Genomic DNA, 16,802 nt, shown 5'->3' with positions numbered 1-16,802 from the left:
ACTTTCTCCAGAATGGACCACATACTGGGTCACAAATCAGGTCTCAACCAGTACCAAAAGATTGGGATTGTTCCCTAAATATTTCCAGGCCACAATGCTTTGAAACTAGAACTCAATCACAAGAAGAAATCTGGAAGAAACTCAAACACATAGAGGTTAAAGAGCATCCTACTAAAAGACGAATGGGTCAACCAGGAAATTAGAGAAGAATTTAAAAGATTCATGGAAATTAATGAAAATGAAGATACAATAATTCAAAATCTTTGGGATACAGCAAAAGCAGTCCTGAGAGGGAAATACATTGCAATACAAGCCTACCTCAAAAAATTGGAAAGAACTCAAGTACACAAGCTAACCTAGCACCTAAAGGAACTGGAGAAAGAACAGCAAATAAAACCGACACCAAGCAGAAGAAGAGAGATAATAAAGATTCAAGCAGAACTTAATGAAATAGAGACCAGAAGAACTGTAGAACAGATCAACAAAACCAGGAGTTGGTTCTTTGAAAGAATTAATAAGATAAACAATTAGCCAGCCTTATTAAAAAACAAAAGGGAAAAGACTCAAATTAATAAAATCATGAATGAAAAGAGGACAGATCACAACCAATACCAAGGAAGTGATTTTGAAAACGTATTATGAACGAGTATATGCCAATAAATTAGGAAATCTAGAAGAAATGGATGCATTTCTGGAAAACCACAAACTACCAAAACTGGAACAAGAAGAACTAGAAAACATGAACAAGCCAATAACCAGGGAGGAAATTGGAGCAGTCATCAAAAACCTCCCAAGACACAAAAATCCAAGTCCAGATGACTTCCCAGGAGAATTCTATCAAATGTTTAAAGAAGAAACAATACATATTCTACTAAAGCTGTTCTGAAAGATAGAAAGGGACGGAATACTTACAAACTCATTTTATGAGGCCAGCATCACCTCAATTCCAAAACCAGACAAAGACCCCACCAAAAAGGAGAATTATGGACCAATATCCTTGATGAACACAGATGCAAAAATTCTACAAGATACTAGCCAATAGGATCCAACAATACATTAAGAAGATTATTCACCATGACCAAGTGGGATTTATCCCCGGGATGCAAGGTTGGTTCACACTCGTAAAACAATCAATGTGATAGATCACATCAACAAGAGAAAAAAACAAGAACCATATGATCCTCTCAATAGATGCAGAGAAAGCATTTGACAAAATACAGCATCCATTCCTGATCAAAACTGATCATCCATTCCTGATCCATTCCTGATCATTCATTCCTGGTTCAGAGTGTAGGGATAGAGGGAACATTCCTCAGCATCTTAAAAGCCATCTATGAAAATCCCAGAGCAGATATTCTCAATGGGGAAAAACTGAGAGCCTTTCCCCTAAGATCAGGAACACCCTAAGATCAGGATCCCCTAAGACAGGATGTCCACTCTCACCACTGCTATTCAACATAGTACTAGAAGTCCTAACCTCAGCAATCAGGCAACAAAAAGAAATAAAAGGCATTCAAATTGGCAAAGAAGAAGTCAAACTCTCCCTCTTTGCAGGTGACATGATACTGTACATAGAAAACCCAAAAGACTCCACCCCAAGATTGCTAGAACTCATACAGCAATTCAGCAATGTGGCAGGATACAAAATAAATTCCCAGAAATCAGTGGCATTTCTATACACTAACAATGAGACTGAAGAAAGAGAAATTAAGGAGTCAATCCCATTTACAATTGCATCCAAAAACATAAGATACCTAGGAATAAACCTAACCAAAGAGGTAAAGGATCTTTATTCTAAAATCTGCAGAATGCTTCTCAAAGGAATTGAGGAAGACACAAAGAGATGGAAAAATATTCCATGCTCCTGGATTGGAAGAATTAATATTGTGAAACCATCTATGCTACCCAGGGCAATTTACACGTTCAATGCAATCCCTATCAAAATACAATGGACTTTCTTCAGAGTGTTGGAACAAATAATCTTAAGATTTGTGTGCAATCAGAAAAGACCCCAAATAGCCAGGGGAGTATTGAAAAAGAAAACCAGAGCCGGGGGCATCACAATGCCGGATTTCAAGTTGTACTACAAAGCTGTGATCATCAAGACAATGTGGTACTGGCACAAAAACAGACACATAGATCAATGGAACAGGATTGAGAACCCAGAAATGGGCCCTCAACTCTATGGTCGACTAATGTTTGACAAAGCAGGAAAGACTATCCACTGGAAAAAGGACAGTCTCTTCAATAAATGGTGCTGGGAAAATTGGACATCCACATGCAGAAGAATGAAACTAGACCACTCTATTGCACCATACACAAAGATAAACTCAAAATGGATGAAAGATCTAAATGTGAGACAAGATTCCATCAAAATCCTAGAGGAGAACACAGGCAACACCCTTTTTGAACTTGGCCACAGCAACTTCTTACAAGATACATCCATGACAGTAAGGGAAACAAAAGCAAAGGTGAACTATTGGGACTTAATCAGGTAAAAAGCTTCTCCACAGCAAAAGAAACAGTCAACAAAACTAAAAGACAACCTACAGAATGGGAGAAGATATTTGCAAATGACGTATCAGATAAAGGGCTAGTTTCCAAGATCTATAAAGAACTTATTCAACTCAACAGCAAAGAAACAAACAATCCAATCATGAAATGGGCAAAAGACGTGAACAGAAATTTCATTAAAGAAGACATACACATGGCCAACAAGCACATGAGAAAATGTTCTGCATCCCTTGCCATCAGGGAAATTCAAATCAAACCACAGTGAGATACCACCTCACACCAGTGAGAATGGGGAAAATTAACAAGACAGGGAACAACAAATGTTGGAGAGGATGTGGAGAAGGGGAAACCTCTTACTCTGTTGGTGGGAATGTGAATGTGAACTGGTACAGTCACTCTGAAAAATGTGTGGAGGTTCCTCAAAGAGTTAAAAATAGATCTGCCCGGGATCCCTGAGTGGCGCAGTGGTTTAGCGCCTGCCTTTGGCCCAGGGCGTGATCCTGGAGACCCGGGATCGAATCCCATGTCGGGCTCCTGGTGCATGGAGCCTGCATCTCCCTCTGCCTGTGTCTCTGCCTCTCTCTCTCTCTCTCTCTGTGACTATCATAAATAAATAAATTAAAAAAAAATAGATCTGCCCTACGACCCAGCAATTGCACTGCTGGGGATTTACCCCAAAGATACAGATGCAATGAAACGCCGGGACACCTGCACCCCGATGTTTCTAGCAGCAATGGCCACAATAGCCAAACTGTGGAAGGAGCCTCAGTGTCCATCGAAAGATGAATGGATAAAGAAGATGTGGTTTATGTATACAATGGAATATTACTCAGCCATTAGAAATGACAAATACCCACTATCTGCTTCGACGTGGATAGAACTGGAGGGTATTATGCTGAGTGAAAGAAGTCAATCAGAGAAGGACAAACATTATATGGTTTCATTCACTTGGGGAATATAAAAAATAGTGAAAGGGATTAAAGGGGAAAGGAGAGAAAATGAGTGAGAAATATCAGTGAGGGGGACAGAACATGAGAGACTCCTGACTCTGGGAAACAAACAAGGGGTAGTGGAAAGGGAGGTGGGCGGGGGGTTGGGGTTATTGGGTGGCAGGCCTTGAAGAGGGCACTTGATGGGATGAGCACTGGGTGTTATATGTTGGCAAATCAAACTCCAATAAAAAAATATACAAAAAAATGAGAATCATTTTAGTGAGGCTTCAGGAAGAAACAAAATGAAAGTATCTTTCTTCTTAGAAGTGCCTAAAATGTTTTTTTCTTAATATTGAAATTGTATTTTATGTACTATTTGGATTTTACTTAATGTAATATTTAATGTGCATTCTGATGCATAATAATAAACCAAACATCTGTGACACTACCTCCAGCCTAAGAAATGGAACAATACTCTCTGCTAATATGTCTGTATTGGCATCCCCTTCCCATTCTATTCAGATAAACTTCCTCCTAAATTTGGGTTTCTTGCTCATTTTTATTTTACCTCTTAGCTTTGAAAAGTAAGTATATTAAGATTTATCTTTTCTCACCTTTGATAGTTTCAATATTTGAAGTCCTCTGAGGTCTATATCAGCTGATTCTTATTTGTGGCTTCCTGATTTCTCCTGTGTTTATTTCTGTTTTGTTTGTTCTCTTTTAGCTATCTCATTTAGGGTTGAACTTGATCACAAAACACTGCAAGGACCCTAGTTGGGGACCCCATACTGTGCTTGTGTATGATTCTGCTGGATCCCAGAGGTGCTGCCAAGCAGAGATTCCTATATTAGGTTTTCTCTGACAGGACAGGTATTATCTGTTTCAACTCCAGACACAGGTGAGAGCAGGCTTATATTTAAACTTATCAAGGGCTACTATATGTGGAGACATTTGAAGCCAGGATTTCTGGAAAGCTCTTTGCTGGTGGGTAGACTTTTCCAGCATGTCCATCTTTGAGTTTCCTGGTTTAATGTAGGAGTTCAAGTTCAGCTCCAGTACTTTACAAGGGCTTAGAGTTTCCCAATTTCCTTTTTCCAGTGAACACACAAATTATAAGAAAAGAAAACAGCCTTATTGCTGATATGGAGAAGGTTTGAATCATCTAGGTAGATCAAACCAGCTACACCATTTCTTTAAGCCAAACCCTAAACCAGATCAAGGCCCTAACTCTCTTCAATTTTATGAAGGCTGACAGAGGTAAAGAAGCTGCAGCAGTAGAGTTTGAAGTTAGTAGAGGTTGGTTCATGGGGTCTAGGGAAAGAGGCCATCTCCATAACATCAAGGTGAAGCAGCAAGGGCTGATATTACAGCTGCAGCAAGTTCTCCAGAATATCTAGCTAAAATAATTAATAAAGATGGTTACACTAGGCAACTGATTTTCATTGTAGATGAAGCAGCCTGGTATTGGATAAAGATGCTATCTAGGATTTTCATAGTTAAAAGAAATCAATGCCTGGCTTCAGAATTTCAAAGGATGGGCCAACTCTCTTGTTAAAGGCTAATGAAGCTGATGACTTTAAGTTGAAGGCAATACTCATTTACCACTCTGAGAATCCTAGGACCCTTAAAAATTATGTAAATCTACTCTGCCTGTTTACATTTTAAATCCACTGTTGAGGCCTGTTGCTCAAAAAACAAAAAAAAAGATTCCTTTTGTTATATTACTGCTCACTGACAATGTACCTGGTCATTCAAGATCTCTCTGATAAAGATGTACAACAAAATTAATGTTTGTTTTTGTGTCTGTTAGCACAACATCCATCCTGCAGCCATGGATCAGGGAGTCATTTTGACTTTCAAGTCTTATTATTTAAGCAATGCATAACATAAGTCTATAGCTGCCACGGATAGTGATTCCTCTGATGGATCTGGGCAAAGTGAATTGAACATTCTTGATACATGGAAGGAAATAAAAATAACATCAAACAAGAGTTTGAAACTCCTTGGTTGGTTGATTCCAGCCCTCATGGATGACTTTGAGGGGCTCAAGACTTCAGTGTATAAATGTAGTGGAAAAGTGGTAGAAGTCTTAAGAGAACCAGAATTAGAAGTGGAGACTGGGTATGTGACTGAATTGTTGCAGTCTCATGATAAAACTTTAATGGAGAGGAATTGCTTCTTATGGTTGAGTGAAAACTCTTTTTTTGATATGGAATCCACTCCTGATGAAGTTGTTGTGAAGATTGTTGAAATGACCACAAAGGATTTGGAATATTGTATAAACTGAGTTGATGAAGTAGTGGTGGGGATTGACTCTAGTTTTGAAAGAAGTTCTCCTGTGGGTAAATGCTATCAAACAGCATCACACACTATGGAGAAATCATTCATAGAAAAGATTTGATTCATGTGGCAAACCTCATTGTTGTCTCATTTTAAGAAATTGGCACAGCCCCTCAAGGCTTTACCAACCACCACCCTGATCAGCCAGCAGCCATTCACATTGAGGCAAGAACCTCCACCAGCAAAAAGATTGAGGAATCACTGAAAGCCCAGATGATGGTTAGCAATCTATAGCAATGAAGTATTTAATTAATGAATACACAATCTTTTTCAGACATAATGCACACTTAATACTTTATTGCACACTTAATTGCACACTTAATAGACTATAGTGTAAATATAACTTGCATATGTATAGAGAAACCAAAAAGTTCTCTTGATTCACTTTATTGTGTTCCTGACTTCATGGCAGTCATCTGGAACCAAACCTGCAGTATCTTTGAGGTATCCTGTACTTGAACTTTTGATTTCCCTTGTAATATAAACACTGTTAGGAGAGAGACTTTTATTTTTATTTCTCTGTTGTCTCATTACATTTTATGAGTTGTTAGTATTACTATTGATGCTGTTTTTCTTGTTTGGCTTTGCTTTTGCTTTTTATTGTGTGTGTGTGTGTGTGTGTGCGCGCGCTTTAGGGTAATTGCAGAGATTAGAAAATAAAGTCAATATTCTTCCTGCTTTATAGTTTTTTTAAAAGTTTTTCTTTGTGCCATATTAGGCAGTTTTTTCTTAAAGTTATATTGAAAGGAGTGTGTTCTCTCTACAGTATACTTACTTTATTGTTAAGGTCCTCCAAATAACTATAATAATTATTTCTACCCACTGGAAATGTCAGCTTTCATAAGAGATTTAGTTACCCACTGCTTTTTGTAGATTTCTCCTTCCTTGTCCTCAGATGTTACTTCACCTGTCAGTATTCTATCTTTCACTGCTAAAAGGTTTATTGAGAGAAACTTACATTTTTTCTAAATTGTAATCTTTATCCACACTTCAGTGATATAAATAGCATGTTAACCTCTTTAATCTCAAATGTTTGTTATGTCTTGGTTTAGTTTAACATCAGACTAAATGATATAGTTTATAATGATCACCATATTTTTATCCATATTTCCATCATGTATATGTCTATCTTTAAGAAGTATATTTAGTTCTACAAATTTTGGGATTGTGTAGAAATCAAATGATATTCATTCATTCAACAAATATTCAGCCTGTTCTCTATGCCAGGTACTTGAGAGACTGAATATACAAGTGGACAATGGCCAGAATTCTGACTCACAACCTGCGGCTTTCTGCCCAGAAAATCAGTCCTCTTGTCTACATTCATCACCCAGGAAGCCAGACTTCTCCAAGTCAGACTTGGAGGAAATCAGACTGGTCTTCTGTAACACTAGTCCAAAATGGCCAGGACTTGATTAATAACTGACCATTCCCTAATACTAATCTTCTCTTCCATTTTAGAACCAACTAGAGAAAGCCCAAGATGCTCCCTTGACCGATCACATACATGTCCTACTTATAAAAAGCCCACCTTTAGCTTCTCTTTGACAACAGCGTCCAATTGGGACACACCTGAAATCTGTTTCCACTATAAAGCTTTCCCAATGCTCTGCCTGCCTTTCAGTCTCTGAAAATGAAGCAATGGTGGCTGACTCCCTTGCTATAGCAAGCTCACAATAAACAGCCTTTGATTATTCTCCTTTGATTGGTCTTCATTTATTTCCATTTACTCTTGTACCATAAGTACTAAATCAAAGAAAAAGAGAAAAACGCTGTCTTCAAGGAACTTAGGTTCTAGTGGGGCTGTGGTGGTAAGACACAGTAAAACATGATAAGATTATAGAATATGTGAAGGTTATAGTGCTATACAAAAGAGCAGTGGAAGGGACATGGGGCTAGGGGGAGTTTGCAATTTCAAATAGAATTGTCAGGGAAGATTCTACTGAGAAGGTGACATTGAACAAAGACTGGAAGATACTAAAAGAGTAAGTCCTATAGATGCAATGCCAGTGGAGAGAGCCTTCCAGGTGGAAGGAACCTCAAAGCAAAGGCTCTGAGGCAGAAAGTAGGCATGACAGGAAAGAATAAAAGCAGAACTTGGGGCTGAACAAAGGGAAGGAGAGGAAGAGAGAGGAGATAGGCCAGAGGCCTCTGGGTGAGAAGGAGGCAGGTCATGGAAAGCTTTCCTGGTCATCCAGAGGACCTTGGCCTCTATACCAAGTAAGCTGAGAAAGAGGAGGGCAGACTCTGAGTTAGGTTTTAAAGAGACATCTTGGCTGTTGTGTTGAGATTAAATAGGTTGACCATATGACCCAGCTTGTGCAAGACAGTCTTAGTTTATGCCAATTGTCCTGGTGCCTTTCCCATTCAAAATGCCCTGACTTAGATGATGAAACATAGGATCACCCGTAGAGCAGACTACTGGAGGCAAGGATGAAAGTAAAGACAGAAAGCCATCAATGGAGCCAATAAAAAGTGGATTTCTAAATAGATGCAGTGAATGGTAGAGAAACAGAGGATCAGGGAATTAAATCAAATACAACTCTATTGGTTTTTTGGGAAATGTAGTTTTCATTAACTTAGAGAAACTCAGACCTAGTATTTAGAAGAAGATGGCCGTTTGGTTTTAGAAATTGTACTTTTGAGTGGTTAGATAATCCCATGGACTATGGAACAGGCACTTGAATGAGTTTGGAGTTGAAAGGAGAAGAGCGGGGTAAGTCTACAAATATGTATCCTTCATATTTTGGGGACCATGTTCTACAAATACACAGTTCCCTGTCCAAACTATACAGCAAAGCTCTGCCAACTGCTTGCATGTAAACTGAGAAGTCTGGGCTTAATATAGATTACCTTTCTTTAAGTAACCACTTCTTCTGTAATTTATTTTTTTTTCTGCTGTTGTTGTTATGCTTTGTTTTGTTTTTGTTGGTATTGTTTTATTTATTGCCTAGGGGCAACTGGAGCGGGGGGAAGGCCCCTTTTTGGGGCCTGATTTTCCTCAGAGCTTCAGCTCTCTGCTCTCTGGCGCATAGCCACCTTGACCACACTGGCCTGGCCTTGAAGCTGTGCACACAAGAAGCTTGCTCTGCTGGAACTGCTCCTCCAAAAGATGCTGATTTTGGCATTCCTTTGTCTTTGTATCCTATTTCTTCTGAACTGTTCTTATTTTTGTGTTTAAAATCTCTTCATCTTCAGGAGTCTGTTTGACTCCCTTCTTACAGTGCAAGGACAGTACAGAGTGGGACCCATACCACTGTTGGGACAATGTGCTGTTATCGAGAATGATTCCATTCTTCACTGGGGTCTTGGTGGGACCAGTTGGTTATTAGATATACTGTAGTCCATGTCAGTAATCTTTGTTTTGTGTGTATAGCACTTGGTATGCCAGGAGAAGTTCCCCGTGTCCAGCCTCAAGACATGCTACTTGTTCCCTCCCTAAAACAGTGACAGGCATCAATTCAGTGTTGGTAATGTGGTGTCTCAGCTCCTATTCCCATTTCTTATGGTGGGGCTGCCACTTGTGCCAGTTGTCCTGAGAGATCCCCATCACTCAGTGTTGGCTGGAAAGGAGATGCTTTTGATTTTGAAGTAGAACAACTCTGAATAGACCCTTTTTCTCCCAGAAAACCAGAAACTTCAGACCTTCAGAGAAACTCCTGCTTCATTTCTATATATATTTTCATGCAGTGCATATTTGAATAATCTTTTCTTCCTTTTTTAAAAAAAGATTTTATTTATTTATTCATGAGAGACACAGAGGCAGAGACCTAGGCAGAGGGAGAAGCAGACTCCCTGCAGGGAACCTGATGCGGGACTTGATCCCAGGACCCCAGGACCCCAGGACCACGCCCTGAGCTGAAGGCAGATGCTCAACCACTGAGCCACCCAGGCATCCCGAATAATCTTTTTTTCTATTGCAATTATTGTTTTCTCTTCAGGAGAACAATTATTAATATATAGTGGTCCTCCATGGTCTCCTTCTAGGTACTTGCTATACTTTCTCTAACCATTTTCGTCCCAATCAAGTTCTTTTTTTTTTTTAAACTTAAGCATTGTGTGTGTGTGTGTGTGTGTGTGTGTGTGTGTGTGTTTTCCTTAAGCCTACCTTCATGTCGCTGACCTAGTATTGTGCTTTGGGTAACTCCTAGTCCTTTCATAGAGTTCGTGTAATGGTAGTATTCCTTTGCTCCACTAGTTTCTTTGTGTATTACAGATTTCTTTCCTGTTTCAGAGCATTCATGTTTTGTGTAATTTTCTTGACAGGGAAAGGCAGTTGTAAAATACTATTTTTTTCAATATCTCTTGTGTTCCAGGTCTGTCCCATTCTCTCAGAGGTTTTGTGCTGGGTTGTTTCCTTTGCTTACTCATCTTTCAAAATGGACAATTCTATGCAAGTCCAAGACTGTAAATGCAGTTTATTGAATGAACTGGATGGGGTAAGCCTCAAACAGAAAACAACTTTATTCTTTCTTACCGTCTGTCACTCTGTGCAGTATCAAAACCTCTTTTCTATAGCCCTGACAGTACTTGGAGTTTCATAGCTTCTGCTGTCACGTTCAATAATAATAAACAGTCTCATTTTTCCATGCACAAAAATATCTGTTCAGTCTGATATCACAGCCTCAATATTGCTTCCAGTTTTAGACTTTACACTCTCCGCCCCCTCCTCCGCCCCAGTTTGAGCCTGACTTGGTCTTGGGTGCCTCTCTTGGAGAAGTTGGGATATGGCAGGTTAGCCTTGCATATTAATATGCTTTACACACTTCATCTTCCACTTGAGGATTGTTCTATTCCCATATGACTACAGATAGGGCTGTTGGAAAAAGGAACGGAATGTAAAGTTAGGGCAGGCCAGCTTTTAGTCCAGTGTTGATGTCCTCAGGTAAGATGGATGATCCTATGGGGGATCGTGTGTCCCCCACGCCTTCGTGTGTCCCTACTTTCCCTGTGGCACCCTGGGCCACAATGTGCAGTTTGTGACTATCTGGTGGTGCTGGTGTCTTCTCAGCTTCTGCGTTCAGTAGTATGAGGCAACGTATATACAAAAATACTTGACGTGGCATATGTTAGCTATTATTGCTGCTCTTACAAGTATGAATGGTCCTGTTGTTACCACTTTTTAGGAGTCTACTTTTAACCTTTTGATTTGGGTTCATTTTGTGTAAAAGAGGTGGTATTTAAATGGGAGATGATAACTACCAACTTGGCATTTAAAATTTAGGGGAAATTCTATATATTGTAGATGATACTCTTATAGAAAGAAAAGTATAGCTTGAGTTTAGTCCCAGTATTAAAATATACACATAAAAATATGGAAAAACATATGCACAAAAAATAGATCTAAAAACATTTACATAGTAACTGAAGCTCAAAGGGGCAATGGGACTTGTCTATTCTTTAACAGCTAACAACAACTACTGGATTATGAGACTTCAATTTCTATCTCTAAACTTGGGCCTTGGTACCAGTGGTCTCTCCTTCTGAAGGGAAAGTGCTCCATATTTTTATGACTTATTGAGTATGGAAGGGATTTTGCTTATATGATCTCATCTGACTCTTCCTGTGAAGAAGATGTGACATATGCTTTGATGGATAATGCAACTTTCCGCTAAGGAATGAACCTTACCTGTAAGGAGCAGTATTTGTGAACCTTTGCAAAAATGGCCACCAGATGTCACTCTAGACTAGCTTTTGTCAACTGAGACTTAAGTTTCCATTGTTCTCAAATTTGCTTGAGGGGGAAAATGACATCAAATAAAAGGCATGCATCCTAATGTTTCAAGTCAGAAGGAATTTTCTAGGGCTATCTTAAGACATACAACCAACCATGAGACCCCAATGCAGAAGGATGCTATGGATCCTGTTCTCTTGGAATTATAATTTAGTAGGAGAAGGCAGGGCCAGACACGTGAGAAATAAGAATCTGTTACCCTGACCCCTCTGCGTGTAAGTGGTATTGACCCAGACAGGGGAATACAGAGTAAGTGAAGGAAAAACTGATAACTTTGTATGGGAGAGAGTTGCAAGCTTTGAATGATGTCTATTAAGGTTAATATAGGACCTGGGAGAGGCTACATGGTAAGTTATGGAGTGATGGGAGGGAAGGTAGGCTCATAGCAGTGTGAATGAGCCAGGAAGCTTGGCCTGTTTGGACCACTGAGAGAACAGTAAGCCATGCTGGAAGGGATAAGCGGGTGGTGAGTGATATACAAGGCTAGCAGGGTCAGTGTTTAGGAGTATAGGCTCTAGAGCCAGGCTGCATGGGTCCAAATCCTAGCCCTGGTACAAACTAGTTGTTGGCACATGCTTTAGGGCATGCTACTTACCCATGCTGTGCCTCTGTTTTCTTATTTATAAAGTGAGCGCTTAATGTAATACCTCACTCATAGGGTCGTGGAAAGATTAAATGACTTATATTTTTCAAGTGTTTAGAAGAGTATCCAGCACTTAATAAGTACTACATTAAATATATGTTGCATAAATAAGGTTCTGCATAAAACTAGGTCCAAGAAGTAAAAATAAGGTTAATGATTGAACACAGGCTGGGATGTGCCCTGTTCAATGAGCACTGTACATTAGTCATTGAAATAGACTCTGCGTAAAACTTAAAGCTATATTAGTGTTGGTAACTTCTATGTATTGACCTGCAACTAGGCGGTAGCAACTAACTGAAGTACTCAAATGCATTACTTTGATTTAATCTTTTCCAAAACATATGAGGCAGGTATTCTTATTATCCTTATTTTATGGGTTAGGGAAACAAGACCAAGAAGGAGTAATTAATTAATGTTCAAAATCATAGAAACAGCAAACGTCAAACCTGGGATTTATACTCAGAGCCTAATTATTTAACCACTATCTGAATTCTAAGAAGCATTGAAGAATATTATAAAATCATATTATTTTAGAGCCAAGATGGACTTTCTTGATACCGTAGTTCAATTCTCCCAATATATGCGTGAAGAAACAGAATCCCTTAGATATTAAAGGATTTAAGATCATTTGGTTGAGGATAGACAGTATAAGAACATGCATTTTCTGTTCCCAGTCCAGTTCTGATAATAAAAAGTTTTGAAAGTACATAGACTAAGCATCAAGCCAGTACATTGTTTTTATTTTTGTTCAAGAGACTGTGTTATACAATGTCTCCTTCCATAGGGCAACAAGTGAGAATACTGTGTTTTCTTTTTGCAAAATGGCTATCTAACAGCAATTTGAAATATTTTTTCTGTTATGGATGTAGATTAAAATGTCCCTAGAGTCAATTAACTGTTCTGGCCTCCCTGAGCACAATATGCTGTTCCTTGTTTAGAGCTCTCCTTTTTGTATGATAATCTGTTTTGTCATGTGTCTCCCCAGTTACAAGGCCTGCTTCTAATGGCAGAACCAAGGGGAGGCTCAAGGATATCATCTTTCCACAATTTCTTTCAACCCTGCCAAATTTTGCCCTTCAACAAATTATTCAATGTAGCAGTGATGTTGCTCTGCACACTCAAAATCAAGGCAGGTCACCAAACTCTCCCCAAGTCCCCATTCATCCTGTCAGACTAATTAGCCCTAATTTCTAATGTATATAAATTCTGTAGCTGCCATTGACAGCCCTTCAAGGCTTGTGACAGGGTCTTCTGGTTCATGTCTGTCCCTACCAAAGTACCTGTTATGGAGCAGACTTCAATTCACTCCATACGAAGCAATCTTTTGCTACATGAAGGAAGAAAAATACTGAGCTAAGGCTGTTTGTCATTGTTCTATTTGTCTGATTTTCACTGGCATTTTTATTTTGCTCCTGAGTTTGTATAAACACTAGTTATATTATGGAGATTTCTGTTCTTTAGGGCTTCATTAAAAAACAAGAGCAAAGGGTAAAGAGGAAACCTGTCTGGTGTGTGAAGCATTTAATCCAAAATGTGGGTTGAGTAGTGGGCACAGTTTCCCAACTGTATTCCTTGGGTCAGTTGTGCTATTTAGTGTGCAATAAGGTATGAGGAGTAATATATAGTTGGGGTACCTGGTGGCTCTGTCTGTTAAGCATCGGCCTTCAGCTCAGGTCATGATCCCAGGGTCCTGGTATTGATCTTGTGTGTCAGGCTCCCCTGCTCAGTGGGGAGTCTGCTTCTCCCTCTCCCACTCCCTGCTGCTTGTGTTGTCACTCTCTCTCTCTCTGTCAAATAAATAAAATCTTTTAAAAAAAGTAATATACAGTCATTTCTTAGTGTCAAGGGGCTCATTAACATAGCAAAGGCACCAATAAATTTGATAGTATAAATCTGAACAAATTAAATATGTTTGAACTATATTTTACAAACTTGCTGAAAGTGTAGAGCACCTACTAGCTGACCTCTTATAGAAATATTGCTTTAAGGAACATTAGGCAATATTAGTTTCACCAAAAGAGCGTAGGTTTGGATATGTGGAAAAACTACTTAGCTGCAGTCATTCCTGCTTGAACTATGACCCAGGGGCTGCAAGTTCCCAAATTACACACTACTAGACTGTACTACATAAGGAAGGAGCTTGTCCCGAATGTCGGTCAGTTACATCACCAAGCATTACTGGGTTCAGCTAAGGAATCCATATGTGTGATCTCATAGTCTGTTATAAGTCTGACACTTGGAGAAGTATCAGCAGTCCTGAATGTTGGGTAATCCTTTGACCTTCTTGATCTTCATTTCACTTACTCTCAAATTATTGACTAGGAAAATAAACTCTGGGTTCTATAATTTTAAACCTGGCAATTTTCCCAAGTCCAGAGTTTTGGAACAAAATGGAGTACTTCTGTTCTCCTCTGACATAACCTATGAAAACCATAAAGATTTGACCTGCATATTCATTTCCAGCTAGCAAAATGGACACATTTAAAATTCTTATTGTGTCCTAAACAAGTGACCAGTAATGCTGACCTATAGTTTTTCCCCTATTACTCTTGTTAAAGGCCCCTAGATATTTGGGATTTTGTCCCAAATCATCAAGTTCAGCAATGCTGCTTAGTATTTAAATTGTGCTTGCAATAATGGTGTATCTGTGTCTTAGATGATGAACAGATTTTGTCATAGACTTTTTTAGTGCAGTTGTGACGTGAGGTACAGGATGAAGACAGCTGGAAGACTGAGGATTTGAAAAGCACTATTATACTCTGAAAGGAGTGGGCACTTTTAAGTCATGCACACTGGAGTTCAAATTCTATCCCCAATATGTACTATCTCTGTGACCTTGGACACTTCTCATTAGCCTTTATGGACATTAATTTTCTTATCTACAAGCCCCAAATAACTATTAGTTTTATAGTTTTAAAAAAGTAAAGACAGATGGGAGTGAGAAAAATATAAAATTAGAACAGAAGAAGGGTTCAAGGAGAGACATGTGGATATAAAAATGACAACTCCCCAAAGTACCGGTTTGATGCAAAGATAGAGCCAATTCACATTGCTCAGATAATTCAATAGAAGATAAACAAAGCTAGAGGTTTGAGGAGTTTGGAACCTGTGTTAATAGGCCCAGGATAGAGTCAACAGTGGTAGTCTGGGCAGGAATAATGAGAATGGCAGCTTTATAGGATCGAAAATGGCAACATGAACATTTTCTATTCTAGTAAGAGATAAAGATAGATCAGAGTGGGGAGTTCAGTAAGAGAACTCTAAGTGTCCTGGAAGGAGGTTGGAATAATTCTCAGCAGGGTGACAAGGCTAAAGGTATCAGGTGAGTCAATTTAAGAGTTCTCACCAAACTTGTCACCCTGCATGGTGAGTTTGAGTTCACTTAATCCTAAGTGAAACTGAAATAGATAGACTTTTAGGGGCTTGCAATTAACAAAGGATCTCTGAATGTTACATAGTGATTTCTCCAGAGTAAAAAGTCCTAATTATATAGTACTTCCCAATAGAGCATTTTTACATGCATTATTTCAGTGGGGCATTTCCACAGCTAATAGGTGTCAGAAAGGCCAAATGATTAGTATAAGGAGGCACAGCTGATACTTGGAAGAAGGAAGATTGATATAAAATTTAATTCATGTAACTTAGCTTTTCCCAGAATGATAAAGTATCTCTTCCTAAAGGTGAAGCTTATCAATTTATATCCATCCTGTTCACTTGTACAAACTGGAAGAAAATTGTGGAAGAAAAGTTTTCCTGAAAAAGTCAGTAAAGGTGTAGCTGTGGATGTGGCTGACACAGCTTTAAGGGTTATTTCTCAAAATAAGCCAATTTGTTGAAATATAGCTGCAAAATAATGGCCAAGTGCCAATACAGTCACATATTTGAGAATATTTACACAAAGTTGTACAAGCTGAAAAATAAAACCGCAGGCCTTTGTTAGTCGTGGACGGTTTAGGTCAGAGAGGATAAGTAGATTGTACTCAAGCGACTACTTTCCCTTTCCATGACTGTGATAGACATCAGTAATGGATCTAATATCCTTTCCCATTGGATCTATAGGAGACTTCACAGTTCTTTTCAATTTGTGTTCCTGGCAGGCACTGCTAAGTGTTCAGAATTGGCTTATTTGCCATTCCTGCTTTAGGCACAGACCTGCCCAACAGTCTGTCTTAGCTTTGCAGTCCAAAGCCATTGTAAAACCCTGCTGTTTTTTCTAGGTAATATCCAAAAGTAGATTTTCACTACCTTTATATGGCTGAGATCTATTAACAACATAGCCTAATCTGTGCAAAATTAGGTAAACATTCCAAAGAACAAGAAATTTGTACAGGAGCTGACAACTGGTACTTTGTTCTACATCTTTGAGGATATGATCATTTCTGTTTGGTGAGGAGACAAAGTGGCCCTCCAGTAGTCATTGGTGGATTTCCTTCTCCAAAAACGTGATTGTTATGCACTTAGCTCCTGCAGTTGTAAAATTTAATTTTATTCCGGGGACCCAGAGAAGTTGATCTGTTCCTTTAGGAACGAAAACTGTCCAATGCATAGTTCATTGTTGCTAGTTCAGAAACCAGATATTTGATTCATAAAGTGTGAGACAGTGCTTTAAATTAGAGGCTCACTGCTGTACCCTAATGGA

At 39.0% G+C, this 16,802-nt stretch overlaps 1 long non-coding RNA gene across 11 annotated transcripts in view; it reads left to right on the top strand.

Moving 5' to 3' along the window:
• Positions 1–16,802, top strand: part of LOC140632435 (uncharacterized) — a 146,263-nt gene that overhangs the window by 41,373 nt on the left and 88,088 nt on the right. For 9 of the 11 annotated variants that reach the window (XR_012030002.1, XR_012030005.1, XR_012029999.1 and 6 more), the window contains one exon: positions 4,171–4,344. The exons of 1 other annotated variant lie outside the window; for it this stretch is intronic. This is a non-coding gene — a long non-coding RNA (uncharacterized lncRNA). Of the gene's footprint in view, positions 1–4,170; positions 4,345–7,247; positions 7,484–16,802 lie in introns of those variants that run through there. One more of the 11 variants, XR_012030004.1, reaches the window with a different exon arrangement.

This window comes from Canis lupus, chromosome 4 (genome assembly GCF_048164855.1).
Source record: "Canis lupus baileyi chromosome 4, mCanLup2.hap1, whole genome shotgun sequence".
NCBI lineage: Eukaryota > Metazoa > Chordata > Mammalia > Carnivora > Canidae > Canis > Canis lupus.
Note: the sequence above shows the minus strand (reverse complement) of the source record. Positions and strands in the feature narration are given on the sequence as shown.